General features: G+C 39.4%; 1 pseudogene across 1 annotated transcript; it reads left to right on the top strand.

Annotated features, from left to right (window-relative positions):
- Positions 1-5,757: 5,757 nt before the first annotated feature.
- Positions 5,758-16,297, top strand: LOC309668373 (large ribosomal subunit protein uL23 pseudogene; annotated as a pseudogene). Its single transcript has one exon. The product of its transcript is annotated as a large ribosomal subunit protein uL23 pseudogene (transcript).
- The last annotated feature ends 1,948 nt before the right edge of the window (positions 16,298-18,245 follow it).

The raw sequence follows: 18,245 nt of genomic DNA on the forward strand, positions 1-18,245 counted from the left end.
GAGGGAATTAACAAAGGAAAGGAGGAGAAAACAGCTTTTGTGAATGCTAGAAACTACTGCTTATCTTTGTTTTTATTATTATTATTTATTTATTTATTTATTTTTGGCTGCATGGGGTCTTCGTTGCTGTGCACGGGCTTTCTCTAGTTGCAGCGAGCAGGGGCTACTCATCGTTGCAGTGCACAGGCTTCTCATTGCAGTGGCTTCTCTTGTTGCAGAGCACAGGCTGTAGGCACGCAGGCTTCAGTAGTTGTGGCACACGGGCTCAGTAGTTGTGGCTCGCGGGCTCCAGAGTACAGGCTCAGTAGTTGTGGTGCAGGGGCTTAGTTGCTCTGTGACATGTGGGATCTTCCCGGACCAGGGATCGAACCTGTGTCCCCTGCATTGGCAGGTGCATTCTTAACCACTGCTTATCTTTGAAAAGGAGCTTTAAGCAAAGAATAGGAGAATGGAAAAAAGTGAGATAAGACAAGGGCATTATCACAAAGTGCTAGAAGTTTGAACTTAATCCTGAAAGATATCTGAAACCATTGAAGAACTTTTAACTGGAGAAAGATGTATTAAGATTTGTATTTACAAAGCTTATCCCTACTGCCCAGTGACAGAGCAGCAGAAAGAGAAGCTAAGAAGTTACTGTAATAATCCCAGCTAGACCCAGGGCAGTGGACTGGAAACAAAGATGATGTCAGATATGAGATAATGTGAGAAAAATTATTTTAAAACTTTTATTTAATTACATGAGTAAATACATACTAGTTATTCCAGAAAAAGCTGAAAAAGCAAACAGAAAAATATAAAAATCATCTCTAATAACACCATCCATAGATAATCATGATATTTGGGATTTATCCTTCTGGAATATTAGAAATGTTACCTAAGGAAGTTGAATCTAGGGGAGTAACGCCCTAATTAGACAAGGATATTAAGTGAGAGTGAAGGGATTAGGTGTTTAGGGAATTTCTGGTTTAGGAGGCTGAGGGGAATATTTGTGCCTAAGATTACAAGAAGAGGAGTCACATTGGAGGGAAAGATGCTGAATTTTGTTTTGGATACTGTCTATCTATACTTCCTTGCTTCCTGACTTCTATCAATCATCTTTTCTCACCTGAAACTCCTCTCCTTATAGTCACCAGTGAGCTTCTTTTCATTGGATTCAGTTTTTAGTCATTTGCTACCTCTCTCCATTGCTTAATACATTAACTGCTCCCTCCTTCATGGTTTCCATGACAATTCTCTGACTACTTAGTAAACTCTTTTGGAGGAAACTTCTTTTTCCTTTCCCTTAAAAGCTGGCATCTCCCCTAGATATCCACTCTCTTCTCAGTCTACAAACTTTTTCTAGGCAATCTTGGCCATGACTTCGATAACCACTTACACATACATAGATAACAAATTTTTATTTCAAACACCCGAACTATGCACATAACACTTATTAGACATTTATACCAGGGTGTACCACAAGCACCTCAAACTCAGAATATCCAAATCTGAAATCAACTTTATCCTTCCAAACTTTAAACACTTCCTGTATTCACAGTCTTGGGAGATGGCACCATCAGTTCCCCTTTTGCTTGAGCCAGAAACCTAAGAACTCTCATTTAACATTCATTAAATTCAACTTGTTGAATGAATGATGAATGAATGAATTCCTCTTGTCTTTCACACCACATCCAAACACTGGGTCTAGTCAGATCTCCATCTCCTCTTCCTTACCTTCCTCATTCAGATCTCATGACCTCTCTTCTCACTCACCTCTAAGCAATTTTCCATATTACCACTGGAGTGGTCTCTGAGAGACAATCTTGAAGCCCTTCATGGTCTGACACAAGCTCAAATGGTCTAGCTGACTCTGAATCTAACGTGAATAAACAAACAAATGAATAAAAGAAACCATTCCGAACCACATATAGTACCCTGAACATGCCATACTCATTTGTGCTACTGTGCCTTTGCAATAGTTGTCCCTCTGCCTTAAATGTCTTCTCCCCAGTGTTTCTCTATGATCAATTACTGCTTATCTTAGAAGAGTTGTCCTAAAGATACCTACCAGTCATGACAGGCACTTCCTCCCCTGGATTGACTCTATTTTAGTAATTATCTAATTATATTTAATTGTTTACTTTGTTGGGGGGGAGGGGCACACCACATGGCATGTGGGATCTTAGTTCCCTGACTAAGGATTGTACCTGTGCCCCCTGCATTGGAAGCATGGAGTCTTAACCACTGGACCGCCAGGGAAGTCCCCTAATTGTCTACTTATTATCTGCCACCAGACTATAAGCCCCTTTGGTGATTCTGCATGGTGCCTTTCTCAATATGTTTTTGTACCTTTTGTGAATGCCTTTGAGATACATGAAAGCTCTCCAAATGCATATGATCACTAGATAGTTAAATGCACAATGAAAAAAGAAGGCTGAGGGGGGTAGACCTGTATCAGGAAATATAGAAAATATTATAAAGTAATTAAAACAGGGATGTACTGGGTCAGGAAAAATGTAGGTAAACAAATGAGATCAAGTAGACCCACATAACCATAGGGATTAGTATATGATAAAGGAGGCATTTTATTTTTTTTTTCAATTTAAAAACTTTGTAATTTGTTTCAAAGTTAAACCCAAGACACATTGACTTCATAGGAAATCCACTGAGAAATGTTTTTCTAGGCTGAACACCTGTTTCCCTTTAGTCTCCCCCAACAGAGCATGTACATGTTAATTACTTTCATTCTATAATCACTGCTGTCCCACCACTATACCAAGAATACCTAAACTGTGTGTGTGGTATTCTGAATGTTCTTAGTTATACCCTAATTTCACTAACTGCAAAAGATTTTCTGGGATAACCTGTCACTTGAATTCTTTGGCTACTTTTGAAGATGAAGTCCAAAGAACTCTTAAATGATTCTCCTTTGTGGGGGGAGTTATTTTGTAGGCATTAGCAACTAGCACCTGGGGCTGTGCTGATCCCATCTGGCATCACTGGGAGACAACCTGTAAAACCAAAGAATCATTTGATGCAACAGCCAACTAAGTGAGTCAAAACTGAAGGTTAAATTTAAAGAAAAAGCTAATTTAGAGAAAAAAAGGGCAATCCTAGAGGAACTCATTCTAAAAAATCAATCATTATGCCTCTGTGTGTGTGTGTGTGTGTGTGTGTGTGTGTGTGTGTGTAAGGCACAACCAGATCGATTCAGTGCATGCTGGTGGGTCCCAGATGACTCAAAGGAGGCATTTTAAATCAGAAGAAAAAAAGATAGATTATTTAATAAATGGTACTAGGATAATTGTCTAACCAATTTTTAAAATCAGATATCTATCATATACTATATACAAAATTAATTATCAGATGATATTAAAGCTTTAAATTTAATAATAAGAACTATGAAAGTACAGAAAGATAAGATAGAAAAAATGTTTTTATTATCTTGAGCAAAAAGACCTTTCTTAGTATAACCTATAAGAAAGCCTCTGATTTTATCCCTGTGCAAACTTAAAACAGAATTTAGCACCCATCACACACCCAAAGGAAAATCTACTCCACAAAACAATAATGAACAATGTAGAGATTATTGAATTGTTTGAAGAGAAACAGAGAGACAGTTAATAAATTCTTCTAGACATTTTTGTTCTTCCCTCTTATTGTCAGCACCTCACTTTTTCTCCCCCCTCCTAATCTCTAGAGCAAACACAGTGCTTTTCTGCTTTTAATCTTGACTCACAGGCCCTGGAGGTCTAGCCTTTGTGCAAGCATAGCAAATATTTATCTAATAAAAGCTGAAAAGCTTTTTTAAGAATCTAAAATTAATATTGGAATAAGGAAGACATTAAAATATATTTTACATAAAGAAATATGGACATAATTTAAGTTTGCAGCTTGCTGAATATTCACAGACTCAAGAGGGGTATCTCCAAGTCAAGAGGCAGAACAGTACCAACACCCAGAATACCCAATACTTCCTTCCAAGTCACTATTCACCCTCCCCAAGAGAAACCACTGGAAAAGCCTCTTAAAATATCATGTAAAACCTAAAGCCAATTTGAGATTTCCCTATCTAGCCATGACAAAGTAATTGGTACCAGACCAGCCTTCCCACTGCAAAGAACTAGAAAACTAGGCAAAATATCTGAAACAACTGTTTTTAGATGCTGAACAATAGTCAGTCAAGGACTATGATCCTTGAGAGAAGGGAAACAAATGAGTCTCATGATTACATGGTCTTCTGCCTAGAGGCACTTTCTGAACCACAGCACAAGAAGGGGTAGCCCAAAGAGGGCACAGTGGTATTACTAGGCCAAAGAGAACAGGATGGGAGTTCAAGGCTACCATTAAGGCTGGAATTGCAGGGCAGGACACCAGAGAGGAACAAAGAAGAAGCTCTAGATAGCTGCATAGGAATCTCCTTGGGTTTTTGGTTGAAAACCTGCACAAGCCAGCGTAAGACCACATGAGGTGGAGCAAAGAAAAATGCTCGCGAAATAACAGATATTGGGAAGCTGTGAGCTGTGTGGAGATTCCAGAGCTTACGTGGGACTGGAAGACATTAAAGTTCCACTAAACCAGAGTGAAAAAAGCTCGTGACCAAGTTTGGCATTCAGAAAAGACACCAGAAAGGCAAAGCCTTAGTATTAGGGCTAATCTAACCCTAGAGAAAAGGCTGCTTTAGACATACACTAATACAGATTAAAAACAAGATTCAAAGGATTGATTTGATGCACAAGTAAATTAACTGTCTACAGAACAAAATTCAATTTTTTTTACTGAGGTAAAATTGATATATAACATTATATAAATTTTAGGTGTACAACATTATAAATTGATATTTGTATACACTGCAAAGTGATCACCACTAGTTACCATCTAGTTACCATCCATTACCACACAGTTGATCCCCTTCACCCATCTCATCCTCTCCCCACTTCCCTTCCTCTCTGGTAACCACCAATATTTTCTCTGTATCTGTGAGTTTGTTTTTGTTTTGTTTGTTCATTTGTTTTTTAGATTCCACACATAAGTAAAATCATATGGTATCTGTCTTTCTCCCCCTGAGTTATTTCACTCAGCATACATAGTACCCTCAAGGTCCATCCATGTTGTCGCAAGTGGCAAGATTTCATTCTTTTTCTGGCTGTATAGTATTGCACTGTGTATATATCTTTATCCGTTCATCCAATCATAGACACTTAGGTTGTTTACATATCTTGGCTATTGTAAATAATGCCACAATGAACACAGGGGTGTATTTATCTTTTTAAATGTGTGTTTCTGTATTCTTTAGATAAATACCCAGAAGTGAAATTGTTGGATCTCATGTCAGTTCTCTTTTTAATTTTTTGAGGAACCTCCATACTGGTTTCCATAGCAGCTGCACCAATTTACATCCCCACCAACAGGGCTCCCTTTTCGCCACATCCTCTCCGATACTTATTATTTCTTGTCTTTTTGATAGTAGTCATTCTCTGATAATAGTCATTCTCTTTGTGGTTTTGATTTGCATTTCTCTGATAATTAGTGATGTTGAACATCTTTTCATGTGCCTGTTGGCCATCTGTATGTCTTCTTTGGAAAAATGTCTATTCAGGTCTTCTGCACATTTTTCAATTAAGTTGTTTGTTTTTGTTGTTGTTGTGTGAGTTCTTTATATATTTTGGATATTAACTCCGTATCAGATATATGATTTGCAAATATCTTCTCCCATTCAGTAGGTTGCATTTTCATTCTGTTGATGATTTCCTCTGCTGTGCCACAGCTCAATTTTTTTAAAAAGAAAATAAAATCAAGAAGTTTTATAGCATGGGATCCACAATGTTCAGCATGCAATCTAAAATTACTAGGCACTCAAAGATTCAGGAAAAGGTGACCCATAATTAGAAGAAAAATCAGTCAACAGAGACCCAGAAATGACTTTTTTTTTTAAAGCTATTATGAATATGTTTAAGGATTTAAAGGAAACCATGAACATAATAAGGGGACAAACAAGAAATACCACTAAAGAAATGTAACCTGTAAAGCAGAACAAAACAGAAATTCTGGAACTAAAAAATACGATACCTGAAGTGAAAAATTAACTACATGGGTTTAACATCAAGTTAGACACTACAAAAAAAAAGGCCAGTGAACTTAAAGACAGGGCAAAATAAATCTTCCAAATTGTAGCACAGAGGGAAAAAGGCAGAGTCCAACATATTATATGTCTAATTAGAACTTCAGAAAGAAAGAAGAGAAAAATTAGGATATTTGAAGTACTTTTTAAAATAATGGTCAATTTTTTTTTACAGATTTGTTGAAAACAATAAGCCCAAAGATCAAAAAGTTAATTGAACCCAAGCAGGATAAATATAAAGAAAAACACACTTAGACCTGTCATGATGATACTGACAGCCAGAGATGAACAGAAAATCTTTGGAACAGCCAGAGGGGGTTTGGAGAAAAAACACATTTCATTCAGGGGAACAGAAAAGAATGAATGCAAACTTCTTGTAGAAAAATAATGCAAATAAGAAGAAAATGGAACAACTTCCTTAAAGTGCTTAAAGAAAATAAAATCAAAACTGTGGACTGAGAATTTTAAATCCAGCAGAAATAGCTTCAAATATAAAGGTGAAAGAAGGATATTTCAGTTAAACAAAAACTCAGAGATTTGTCATCAGCAGACTTAAAATACAAGAAATGTTGAAGGAAAATGATGGCAGAAGGAAATGCAGACCTACAGAGGAATGAAGAGTGCCAAAAAAAATGGGTAACTATAAAAGACTTTTTTCTTCATTATATAGTTTTTACGGGATAATTGGTAATCATATATCACTGGTGGGAGTATTAAATTGTACAACCACTTTGGAAAAAGTTTTGGCAGTTTCTTATAAAGCTAAACAAACACCTATTTTATGGCTAGCAGTGCCACTCTTAAGTATAGTTTAAAATACATGTCCACAAAAAGACTTATACACAAATATTCATAGCAGTTTTAGTCACGATAGCTAAAAACTGGAAACAGGTAGTGTGAGGACATTGTCCCTGAAATGGGGTGGGCTGGTGTAGGGTGTCAGAGCCTGGACAGAATGAGGAGACTCAGTCAGCATAGGGGTTTAAAACCCAAGCAGAGTGGGGAGGGTGTCCTTATAGAGAAGCAGCCCAGTGTGGAGTTTCAGAGCCCAAGCCAGGTGTGTCAGAGGTCCCAAGACCACCCCCAAGTTCAATGATTAACTAGCAGGACTTAGCACACAGTCATACTCATGGCTATGATTTATTACAGCAAAATGATGCAAACCAAAATCAGCAAAGAGAAAGGCATATGGGACAAAGTTCAAAGGAAACCAGGCACAAACTTCTAAGAGTTCTCTCTCAGTGGAATCACAGGGAACATGCTTAGTTCCTCCAGCAACAAACTGTGACAACATGTGTGAAATGTTATCTATCAGGAAACTCATAAGATTCAGAACCCAAGGTTTTTATCAAAAGTTGGTGACAAAGGTACTCCATGCCTGTATGTACAAAAATTCCAGATCCCCACAAGGAAAGCAAGTTGTTAAGGATAAACCACATTATTTATACAAAGAGTTTGGGCACAGTGAACCATTCTTATCAGTATGGGGAAGGTGGGAACCTTCCTGAAATCCAAGGTACCAGGTGCCAGCCAAGGACCAAACTTGTATATAATCCCTTCTAGCAATAGCAGCCTCAGGCCTTCTATATTAACTCTTCTGCACATCAGGTGACAAGGGTATCCTTGAGGAGGGGCGGCTCAAAGCAGGTTTTCAGAGCCAAAGAAGGTTGAGGAGAGTGTCCACACAGGGGGCAGTGATGGTACTAGCCTGGTACTGGGAGTCAGAGTCAAAACTGGGTGAAAAATGCATCCATATAGGGCAACCTGGTGCAAGGTGTTGGAGTCAAATGGGATAAGGTGGGCATCTACACAGGAGAGAGAAGGGTGCAGCAATAAGGGATTGGTTACAAACTGGTAGAATGATAAAAAATAAGTAACAATATTAGGATAATAGTGGCCTGGATTTTCTTACCATCATTAGAGTTAAAAACATGTGAAGGGAGAAAAGTAGACTGAAACTTGTGATGTTGGGGGTATTGAAATTGGAGGTATCAGTCTGAAATCATGGTTTTCAATAGATAGATAGATGGAAGTAGGAATGAATATAAATGTAAATGAGTGTGTCTACCAAAAGGGCCTGGGGCAGTGACACCTCAAGGACAATGAATATACTTAGTGTTAAGATCTTGGTTCTAAGTAATATTTTTAACTTCTTGGAGAAATGGCTAATTACAGGGTTAACTACAGGCATGGAAAAATACAAGATGAGTCTGGAGCATCTTGTACAAGAAACAAGGAAGTGCTCAAAGAATGACAGGGACATATCAAAAGGACAAGAGCCAGCTTGAAGAGGCTCCAGTGGCCAAATTGGGTGTAATTTGAGTTGCAAAATAAATAATGATATATTTTTTTAAAATATTTATTCATTTATTTATTTTGGTCACGCTGGGTCTTAGTTGCGGCAGGTGGTTTCCTTAGGTGTGGCACTCAGGCTCTTTAGTGTGGCATGTGAACTGTTAGTTGTGGTATGCATATGGGATCTAGTTCCCTGACCAGGGATGAAACCCGGGCCCCTTGCATTGGGAGGGTGGAGTCTTAACCACCGTGCCACCAGGGCGGTCCCCAAAATAAATAATGATATTAACAGACTATAACTCATTGGATAAAATATGAAATCATGAATTTATGTTGATAAAAAATCAATGAATAAATTTAAAGTTTGATGAAAATAGAATATTTACATAGTTTTGAAATATCTATCATAAAAATATTGATTAATTACAAAACGAAAAAGAGTAACTTTATATCTCACTCAAATGATTCAAGAAAAAAATTCTTTGTACTACTGGCAACAATTCTGAAAGAAATAAATACACAAATCACAGTTATAGTCGGAGATTTTACCACTTATCTCTCAGTGATTAACAGAACAAGTAGTTATTCTGTATTCTGATTGTGATATTGGTTATGCGCATCTGTATATTTGCTAATATTCAGAGAACAGTACTGTAAAAAATCAGTTATACTGTATGATAATTTTTATTTTTTCATTAATTTTTATTGGAATATAGTTGCTTTACAACGTTGTGTTAGTGTACGATAATTTTTAAACAAAATAGTAAATAATAATAATATCTACATATATAGTTGGTGAGGAAAAATCTTAAATTTTCTATGGCTGGACAATCAAACTAAGACAGAAAGGAAAAAAACAAATGACATGACCCCTTTATGGTGGGCCTTTTCCAATGTGCACTGTGCATCTACATTATACATTACCCAGACCTTCTTAAAGCAGGAGGATGAAATCAAACTTTGAGAAAAAGCTGGTCCCGTTCTTCAGATGCCAGCATTGTAATTCTATGATTAATATTTCTTTTTCATCTCATACAAAGGGTCACATTGACCAAGGGCTTGTTCTGTACATGCATAACTGACTAAAAACAAAAAACAAAAAAACTGATGAACTGTGTGCACAATGCTAACCTTTCAATATGATACATTAATTCTTTGTCTCAAAAATGTATAAAACTGCATCTCTAACTCCTGATCAATGGAGCAATTCTCAGAGTTTCTGAGAATCTGTTTCCCAGGTTATAATCCTCAGTTTGTCTTGAGTAATATTCTCTTTTCTTTCTTCTTAGCTTGATTGTTATTTGATTTTTCATTGACATAGTAGAGAGAGTGGCAACGTAAATCCATAAAGTAACTTTACACCTTAAGGAACTTGAAAAAGGAGCAAACTAAAACAATAGCTAGCAGTAGGAAGGGAGTAATAAAGAACAGAATGGAGACAAATACAATATAGAATGGAAAAACAATAATCAATAAAACCAAGAGCTTGTTCTTAAAAAAAAAATTGACAAATATTTAGCTAGATTGACTAAGATACAAAGCAAGAAAAATTAAAGTATTAAAATCAGAAAAGAAATTGTTACCGAAGTTCGTGTGCCTGATGCACAGTGAGGCCAAATAAACTGAAACATCGGAGTTTGAAGCAGAGAAAGGTTTATTGAAGTAGGACATTTCTACAGATTTTACAGAAATGAAAAGGATTATAAGAGAATACTGTGGCTTTTCACAAAGATGGTGCTGAAAGCGAAGAAGGAAGCCCCTGCCCCTCCCAAAGCTGACGCCAAAGCAAAGGCTTTGAAGGCCAAGAACGCAGTGCTGAAAGTCATCCACAGCCACACAAAAAAGATCCGGACATCACTCACCTTCCAACCGCCCAAAACACTGTGGCTCAGAAGGCAGCCCAAATGTCCTCAGAAGACTGCCCCTAGGAGAAACAAACTTGGCCACTATGGCATTATCAAGTTCCCCCTCACTACCAAGTCAGCCATGAAGAAAATAGAAGACAACAACATACTGGTGTTCATTGTGGATATCAAGGCCAACAAGCACCAGATCAGACAGGCTGTGAAGAAGCTCTATGACATTGACGTGGCCAAGGTGAACACCCTGATAAGGCCTGATGGAGAGAAGAAGCATATGTTCAACTGGCGCCTGATGACAGTGCTTTGGAAGTTGCCAACAAAATTGGGATTATCTAAACTGAGTCCAGTTGGTAATTTTAAATATAAAAGTTTTCACTAAAAAAAGAAGAGGATACTATGATGAACAAACAGTTCGCTTCAGGGAGAGGAACTGGGTGGCAGGGAAACAGTGAGATTTTACTTTTGGAATTTTGTCCCAAATGCATGAATAATATATTTAACCAATAACAGCAATAAACATATGAGCACAAGAATAGATAAAAATGAAAATAATTTATTAAAGTATAAATTATTTTTACTGTATTTTCTAAAGTTTTTGCAACAGGCTTGTGTTACCTTCATGATTGGAATAAAAACAAAGAAGATTTTTTAAATGTTTGTAATGTTAGTATGCGTACAATTTTTATTGTGTTTCTTTAATATCATATCAAGTCTTACCTCTTCTTTGACTAGAGGAATTTAGTGAAAACAGCATCTTCTCCTTGGCTGTGAGCAGGAACCGGAACCCCTAAGTTTTGTACTTCCAGGTGAGGAGACCTCAGCCTGAACTAGGAATGGAAACAGTTTAGAAACAGATAAAGAAGAGTAGTGTCTTAGGGAGCCAAAGAAAAAAGATGTTGTCCTAGAAATAGGTTGGAATGTGGTGGCTGGACTCAGGCATTTAGAACTAATTTTTAAGTCCCAGTGTTCAGGCAGCTGTCAGACAAGGCAGGCCAGAAGCCAATGGAAACCAGCTGGTAAAGCTGGAAAGAAGAAGCAGGCTATGTATGTGGGGTAGGCAGGGTCGGCACCTTCACGTACTGGCACAGCAGCGAGTTCTGTCCCCAAACTGAGTGGGAAAAGAGCTGGGCTCCAGTCAAGAACAACCAGCCAGGTCAGACTCTCTGGATTGACATCACTCTTGTGCCAAAAGAACGCAGGCATCTCAAACTGCCTTTTCATTTGTGCTGGATGGAGAGAGTGTTGGCAAGAGTCCGAATGGTTCAAGGCTTTGAGGTTTGGCCCTCTGGCCCGTTTCTCTCAGTGCTGCTATTTGCCCAGGCCAGTACAGAATCCTGGTCTCTAAAGAGTCAAGATTATCTGAACAAGTCAGAATAGAAGAACTTTTAAAAATGAACACTTTTATTTTTAAAAATTATTTTTTCCATGGGCCATGTCATCACTTATCATTATATTATAATAGCACATTTGTATAGATTTTTTGTTTTGTATTACTCCCCAATTGGAATGTAAGCTCCTTGAGGACAGGGGACTTTTTCTGCTTCATTCACTGCTGTCTTCTCAAAGCTCAGAAAGGTGCCTGGCACAAACAGTTGCTCAGAAGATTTTAGTTGAGTTACAAAAAATAATCACTGCCAAAAAAATGTTACAAAAAGTTCAAATAGTAAAGTTCAAAAAGTAAAATTTGAGTCTTTGTCCATATCTCTATCTAATTCTACTCCCCCAAGATAACCATTATAACATTTTTGTGTATACAATATTAATCCTAGAACAATCTGTCTTTTTATTTCTGTTTATCTTAAGCAGACCACAATGCCTGGCATAGAAGAAAGTACTTGATACAACTACTTGAAAATTCATTGAATGAGTTGTAAGCAGTCTTGGAGTTGGGGTGGAGTGGCTAAAAAAAGGGTTGGCTGCTATAGGCTATTTCCCTGAACAAGTTAGGGTGAGTTCCTTGAGTTAAGCATCTGTATACCACACGTATCGAGGCGAGTGCCTGAACAGGACCAATTATTTATTAAGCACTTAGTCTATGACCCAACCATATAATGAGAAGAACGGTTTGATTCTCCAGCCTGCTGCACTACTTCTGGCTTCCTTGAGTAAGACTCCTTGCCCTGTTAAACTGGCTCAGTGCCATTCGACCTGAGCATGCTGGCCCCAGGGCAGAACTCCCATCCCAAAGGGCTCTCCATGCCTTTTGGCTGCTGGCAAGACAGAATGAGAAGACTCTCCCATAGGCCAACAGACACAGACACCCACGCTCATGCCCAGCATGTCTGCATGGAATGTTGCCCAGTTAGAACCTCTGAGAGACAGACATCTGTCAGCATCTCTTTGTGCGGGTGTCTCAGGGGATTTGTCTGAGTGCCAGCTTCTCTATAGAAAAGGCAGTCAAAGCCGGAAAAAGCCAGCCATTCAGTCACACTGAAAATACAATATTGAAGCATTAAGCTGGAATGTGACGATTTACAGCTGTCACACCACTCTCTAAGTGAAATCACATTTTGTGCCAGACTTCCAAAGACATAATCACATGAAAACTATTTTTATTCCCTTGATGCATGGTTAAAAATAGTTTACCACAAATGTAAGAAAATCTACTATGGGATCTCTGTTGAGAAGCATAAATACAGGGAGCAAAGTGGCTGTTTTCTGTTTTACTTCAGGAAACATTTAGTTATAAATAGAGTGATGCACTAAGCATAGAAGAAGAGTGACTTAGGGTGGATTCCTTGCTAGTCAGTAACTTTATTGAATCAACAAAACTAAATCAACAAAACTAAATTTCCTAGAATCCACCTTAATGATAGAAAAATCTTCTTAGTAGGCCTTTCAGGTTCCAATTCATCTTCGTTTTCTTCTTGACTTCTGCTTATTTCCTTACCAGATCTTTCACCTTCCAGAAGTTAAGTAAAATATTCCAATCTCTCACTGTACTTACTGCTGGGTTCTTATCAGTGTGTGTGTGGTGGGGAGCTGGGGCAGGGGCGGGGAGTTGGTTGGAGAGACGGCCTGCATTCTCAGTACCCAAAACATTTAAAGTTGCCACACATTTCCTCAGGCCTCTGCACCGGCTGGTTCCTTGGTTTGAGAGGCTCTTTTCCAAATCTTTGAGCAGCTGCCTCCTCATCATTCAGGTTTCAGTCAAGTGTCAGTCCTTCCTGACTATCCTATTTAATATTGCCCTCCTCCCATGACTCTGTCTCATGACATTTAGTCTTATTTTCCTCACACTACAGCATCTGAAATTTTACTTACTGGATTATTGTCTGTCTCCCTAGATAAGACCTAAGCACCATGAAAGCAAATACCCTGTCTGCCTTGGTTACCACAGTACTCCAGCACCTTGAATAGTTCCTGGTATACAACAAGCTTTTTGTACATATTTATCATTGAATAGGTGGTGGCTGATAGATGGTAGTGATTAAGTGTAAAACTTCGGAGGAGTGATTTGTTTAAGGATTTAAAAAGAGAATTTTAAATTTCCAGCCAATTACTGTCTTGCCAAAAAGAAAAAGAAAAATGAATTGGGATTATCACATCCATTGTCAACTTCTAATTATGCCCTTAGCACTGGTTTCTGTACCAGGTGTGAGTGTATCACACAGTGCGTTTTACCACTTGGATCGGAGATCAAAGGAAATCAAAAGTCATTAGCAAATCTTAGATTAACCATAACACATATTTTCCTCAATAGCTCTTGGAAGAGTCACCCTAAAACACACTGTTATTCAATGGAATATGTAAATTAGTAATGAAAAAGTTCGTTCAGTTAAGGTGAAGAGATACACACGAATAGAGAAGACACATTTTAAAAGGATAGAAAAAGTCCCCGTTGAACTTAGCAACAATAAGGTTTTTCTTTTCTTTAGTTCTCTGTAGTGAAAAAAACTGTAAGGATGGCAAAAATGGACATTTTATGGCTCTTGTGAATTGATACAAAGTAAAGGCATATATTTGCATCAGAAAAAAATTAACATTAGCAATCAGAGCTATCTCCTAAATGTCCAAAATATGACTTTGTTTATATTGCCTCTCTGAAATCTTAACTAGATTTTTTTTTTGGCTATAGAAATTAAGCAAGAAACAGGGCCCTCAAAATAATGACAATTGATTTAATTCCTCTTACCTTCACTATCCTCGTCTGTAAAATGGAGCTAATAATCCTTATCACGTAGAATGGATAATGTATACTAAGTGCCTAGCTTTAGTAGATATCCAATAAATATTATTTTGGGTTGTTGCTCTTTTTTTTTTAAATAAACTTATTTATTTTATTTATTTATTATTTTTGGCTGCGTTGGGTCTTAGTTGCTGCACGCGGGCCCTCTCCAGCTGCGGCAAGCGGGGGCCACTCTTCGTTGCAGTGCGCGGGCTTCTCATTGCGGTGGCTTCTCTTGTTGTGGAGCACGGGCTCTAGGCACACGGACTTCAATAGTTGTGGCTAGTGAGCTTCAGTAGTTGTGGCTAGTGGGCTTCAGTAGTTATGGCTCGTGGGCTCTACAGCGCAGGCTCAGTAGTTGTGGCACATGGGCTTAGTTGCTCCGCAGCATGTGGGATCTTCCCGGACCAGGGATCGAACCCATGTCCCCTGCATTGGCAGGCAGATTCTTAACCACTGCGCCACCAGGGAAGCCCCTTGCTCTTTTTAAAGTACTTGAAATCCAGAAGCCCTGTGGGCAGCATCTGGCCTTGTGGTCTCTGATCTGCTTCAGCCACTCTCAGCTCTATAACACATCCTCCCTGGGAGATTACTCAGCAGGCACTGTGGGAGATAAGAGTTTGTTCTGATTGTAAACTGTCCCTGCTTGTCAGAACAATAACAACAACAAGGAAATCAAGCATCATTTCCAGTCCCCTCTCCAGCACCAATTGTGCTTCAGTAATCTATCACTAAAGAGGTATCTGGGGTAAAACTGAATATGTGCATAAAGAGATTGTGAACCCATTTGGGTCGAGACTACCACTCCATCAGAGGCCACAGCAGTAGCAGGACAAAACTGAACCAGAGTAGTAATTTCAGGGTTGCCTCTCCAGCAAGAGGCAACTAGCTACATGAGAAGACCTCTGAGTGCCTCATGCTTCTCTCTGACCCCTTCCTGAGAACAGGGAAGGGGACAAGGTGTCCCAGGGTATGACTCAGCCTCCACTTGCCCTCTAGGGCACTAGAGTGGGAGGAGGATTTAAAAAGTCCACTGATCTCCTCTGCCGTAAGTCTAGCTTATACTGGGGCAGGTGGAGAGCTTCGAACCAATCATGAGATTGACATTTTAAACCAGACTGAACTGAGTTTTAGTTGTCAAGTCATAGAATCTGCCCAGAATGTCATTAAGGTACAGGTGAGGGGGATTTGCCACATCATACTTGAAAGTGGTAATCAAAAATAATAATACCGGGTTTCCCTGGTGGCGCCATGGTTGGGAATCTGCCTGCCAATGCAGGGGACATGGGTTCGAGCCCTGGTCCGGGAAGATCCCACATGCCGCAGAGCAACTAAGCCCGTGTGCCACAACTACTGAAGCCCTTGTGCCTGGAGCCCGTGCTCCGCAACGGGACAGGACACCACGGTGAGAGGCCCACGCACCGCGATAAAGAGTGGCCCCCACTCGCCGCAGCTGGAGAGGGCCTGCGCGCAGCAACGAAGACCCAGTGCAGCCAAAGATAAACAAATAAAAATAAATAAATAAGTTTATTTAAAATAATAATAGGGCTTCCCTGGTGGCGCAGTGGTTGAGAATCTGCCTGCCAATGCAGGGGACATGGGTTCGAGCCCTGGTCTGGGAAGATCCCACATGCCGCGGAGCAGCTGGGCCCGTGAGCCACAATTACTGAGCTTGCGCATCTGGAGCCTGTGCTCTGCAACAAGAGAGGCTGCGATAGTGAAAGGCCCGTGCACTGCGATGAAGAGTGGCCCCCACTTGCCACAACCAGAGAAAGCCCTCGCACAGAAACGAAGACCCAATACAGCCATAAATAAATAAATAAATAAATAAAAGCCCATGATCTGGCCTCTACCTATTTTAAAAAAAAAAAATAATAATAATAATAATAATACCTCACAATTACCGAGTGCTTACTATGTGCTTAGCCTGTTCAAGAACTTTACATATATTATCTTGTCTAATCCTCATAATAAGCTTGTGAAGTAGATCCATTACAATCTCCACTGGACACAAGAGGCAACTGAAGCACAGGAAGTTAATCTGCCTAATTCAGACCCCAGCAGTCCTGCTCCAGAGCCAAGCTCCTGACCAGCATGCTTTACTGCTTCTTATGCCCTGATAGGTTGAGATTTCTTCATAAACCAGTTACTCACATATGTGGGCCCCATCACATATCAAGACCATATAATGTTGTCAGTGCAGAGTTCTCTCTTTTGCTTACTTAAAGAACAAAACCTCTCAAGATACAAATTTCAAGAAATCTTCACTATTCCAAGCAGACTTTGTTGTTGTTGTGGTTTTGTTTGTTTGTCCGTTTTGGCCACTCCACGCGGCTTGCGGGATTTAGTTCCCCGACCAAGGATTGAACCCGGGCCACAGCAGTGAAAGTGCCGAGTCCTCACCACTGGACCGCCAGGGAATTCCCCAAGCAGACATTTTAAAGGCAAGACCCAGCTGGGTTGTAGGATAAAGGCCAAATTCAATCACCTACCAAGAGGAGTTAAGAGGGCATCTGCCCTAATCTACTTTTGCCCCATCTCTCACTCTATTTTTTAACAGAAAAGAATTTATATGGGAAATCAGCCCCCAAAGTGTTGTCTTTCTTAAGCAACACTGCCTCTTATCAAAGATCTCTGCAGTTTTTCCAGTTAGTTTCTTCCACGATGCAATTTGACAAATATTATTGAGTATCTGAATTGTGCAGTGCACTGTTAAGAAAGCTCCTTCCCTCAAGAAAAATCATCCTCTACCAGGAGAGAAAGGAAAATACATACCTAGAAATAACTCAAGTCAGATTGATAGCACTTGTTCTGCTGGTTCTATGGGAGCCTGAAGAAGTGAATGGTTGGTTCTGACAGAATGTGTCAGGGAGCCTTCATGGAATAATTAGCATTTGAGTTGGATTTTGAAGGATGAGTAGGATTTAATTAAATAGAACAACAGTGGGGAAATGGCATTCCAGGGAGAAGGAAACCGTAAACAAATCTTGGAGATGTAAAAATGCATGACATGTCCTGGGAAAGAGGAGCTCAGCAAGGCTGAAAGGAGGATGAATATTGGGACAAGGCAGGATTTATTTTGTTTTTTTCAAGTTTTAAAGGCTACTTTATTGGCCTTCTCTGGACATTGTTTTTTTTTTTTTTTTTAGTTATCTATTTTATACATATTAGTGTATATATGTCAATCCCGATCTCCCAATTCATCCCACCACCAGCCCTGGGACAAGGCAAGATTTAGACAAGAAAGTGAGAATGGGAGCAAGGCTGTGGTAGGAAGGGAGTACCAAGAAAAGGAGCCTAGGGGAGAAGAGAAGAGGTATCCGGAAAGGAAGTCTACAAAGCTGGGCTGGAGACTAGAAGACAGTGTGGCTTGCAAGAGAAGTTCAGTATGGAAGGGACTGGTGGCTAGAAAAGCAATTTGAGACCAGGTTAAGGAAAGGAGAAGTTCAGTCTGGGACATTTTTGCAGTGTTTGCACATTATCTAGGTGGGGATATTCACCAGGAGAGTAAAAATTAGGACCTAAAGCTCAGCAAAATTGAAGGCTATGAATAATAAATGAAGTCATCAGCCTATGAGTGCAAGAGAAAATCGTTGGAGTAGATAAATGTATTTAGCAAAGAGGGCAGAGTAAGATGAGAAGGCAGCCAAGAAGAGAATCTTAGAGATCACCTATATAGGGCAAGTGGATAAAAGAAAACAGTGAAGGATACTGAAAAAGAACTGTCAGAGAAGTAAAAGGAGAATCCATTGAGGGGGGATCACAAAGGCCAAGAGAGGAGAGATTCCAGAAGGCAAAGACAGTCAACATGGCAAAGAAG

Source organism: Balaenoptera physalus (genome assembly GCF_965194825.1).
Source record: "Balaenoptera physalus genome assembly, chromosome: 10".
NCBI lineage: Eukaryota > Metazoa > Chordata > Mammalia > Artiodactyla > Balaenopteridae > Balaenoptera > Balaenoptera physalus.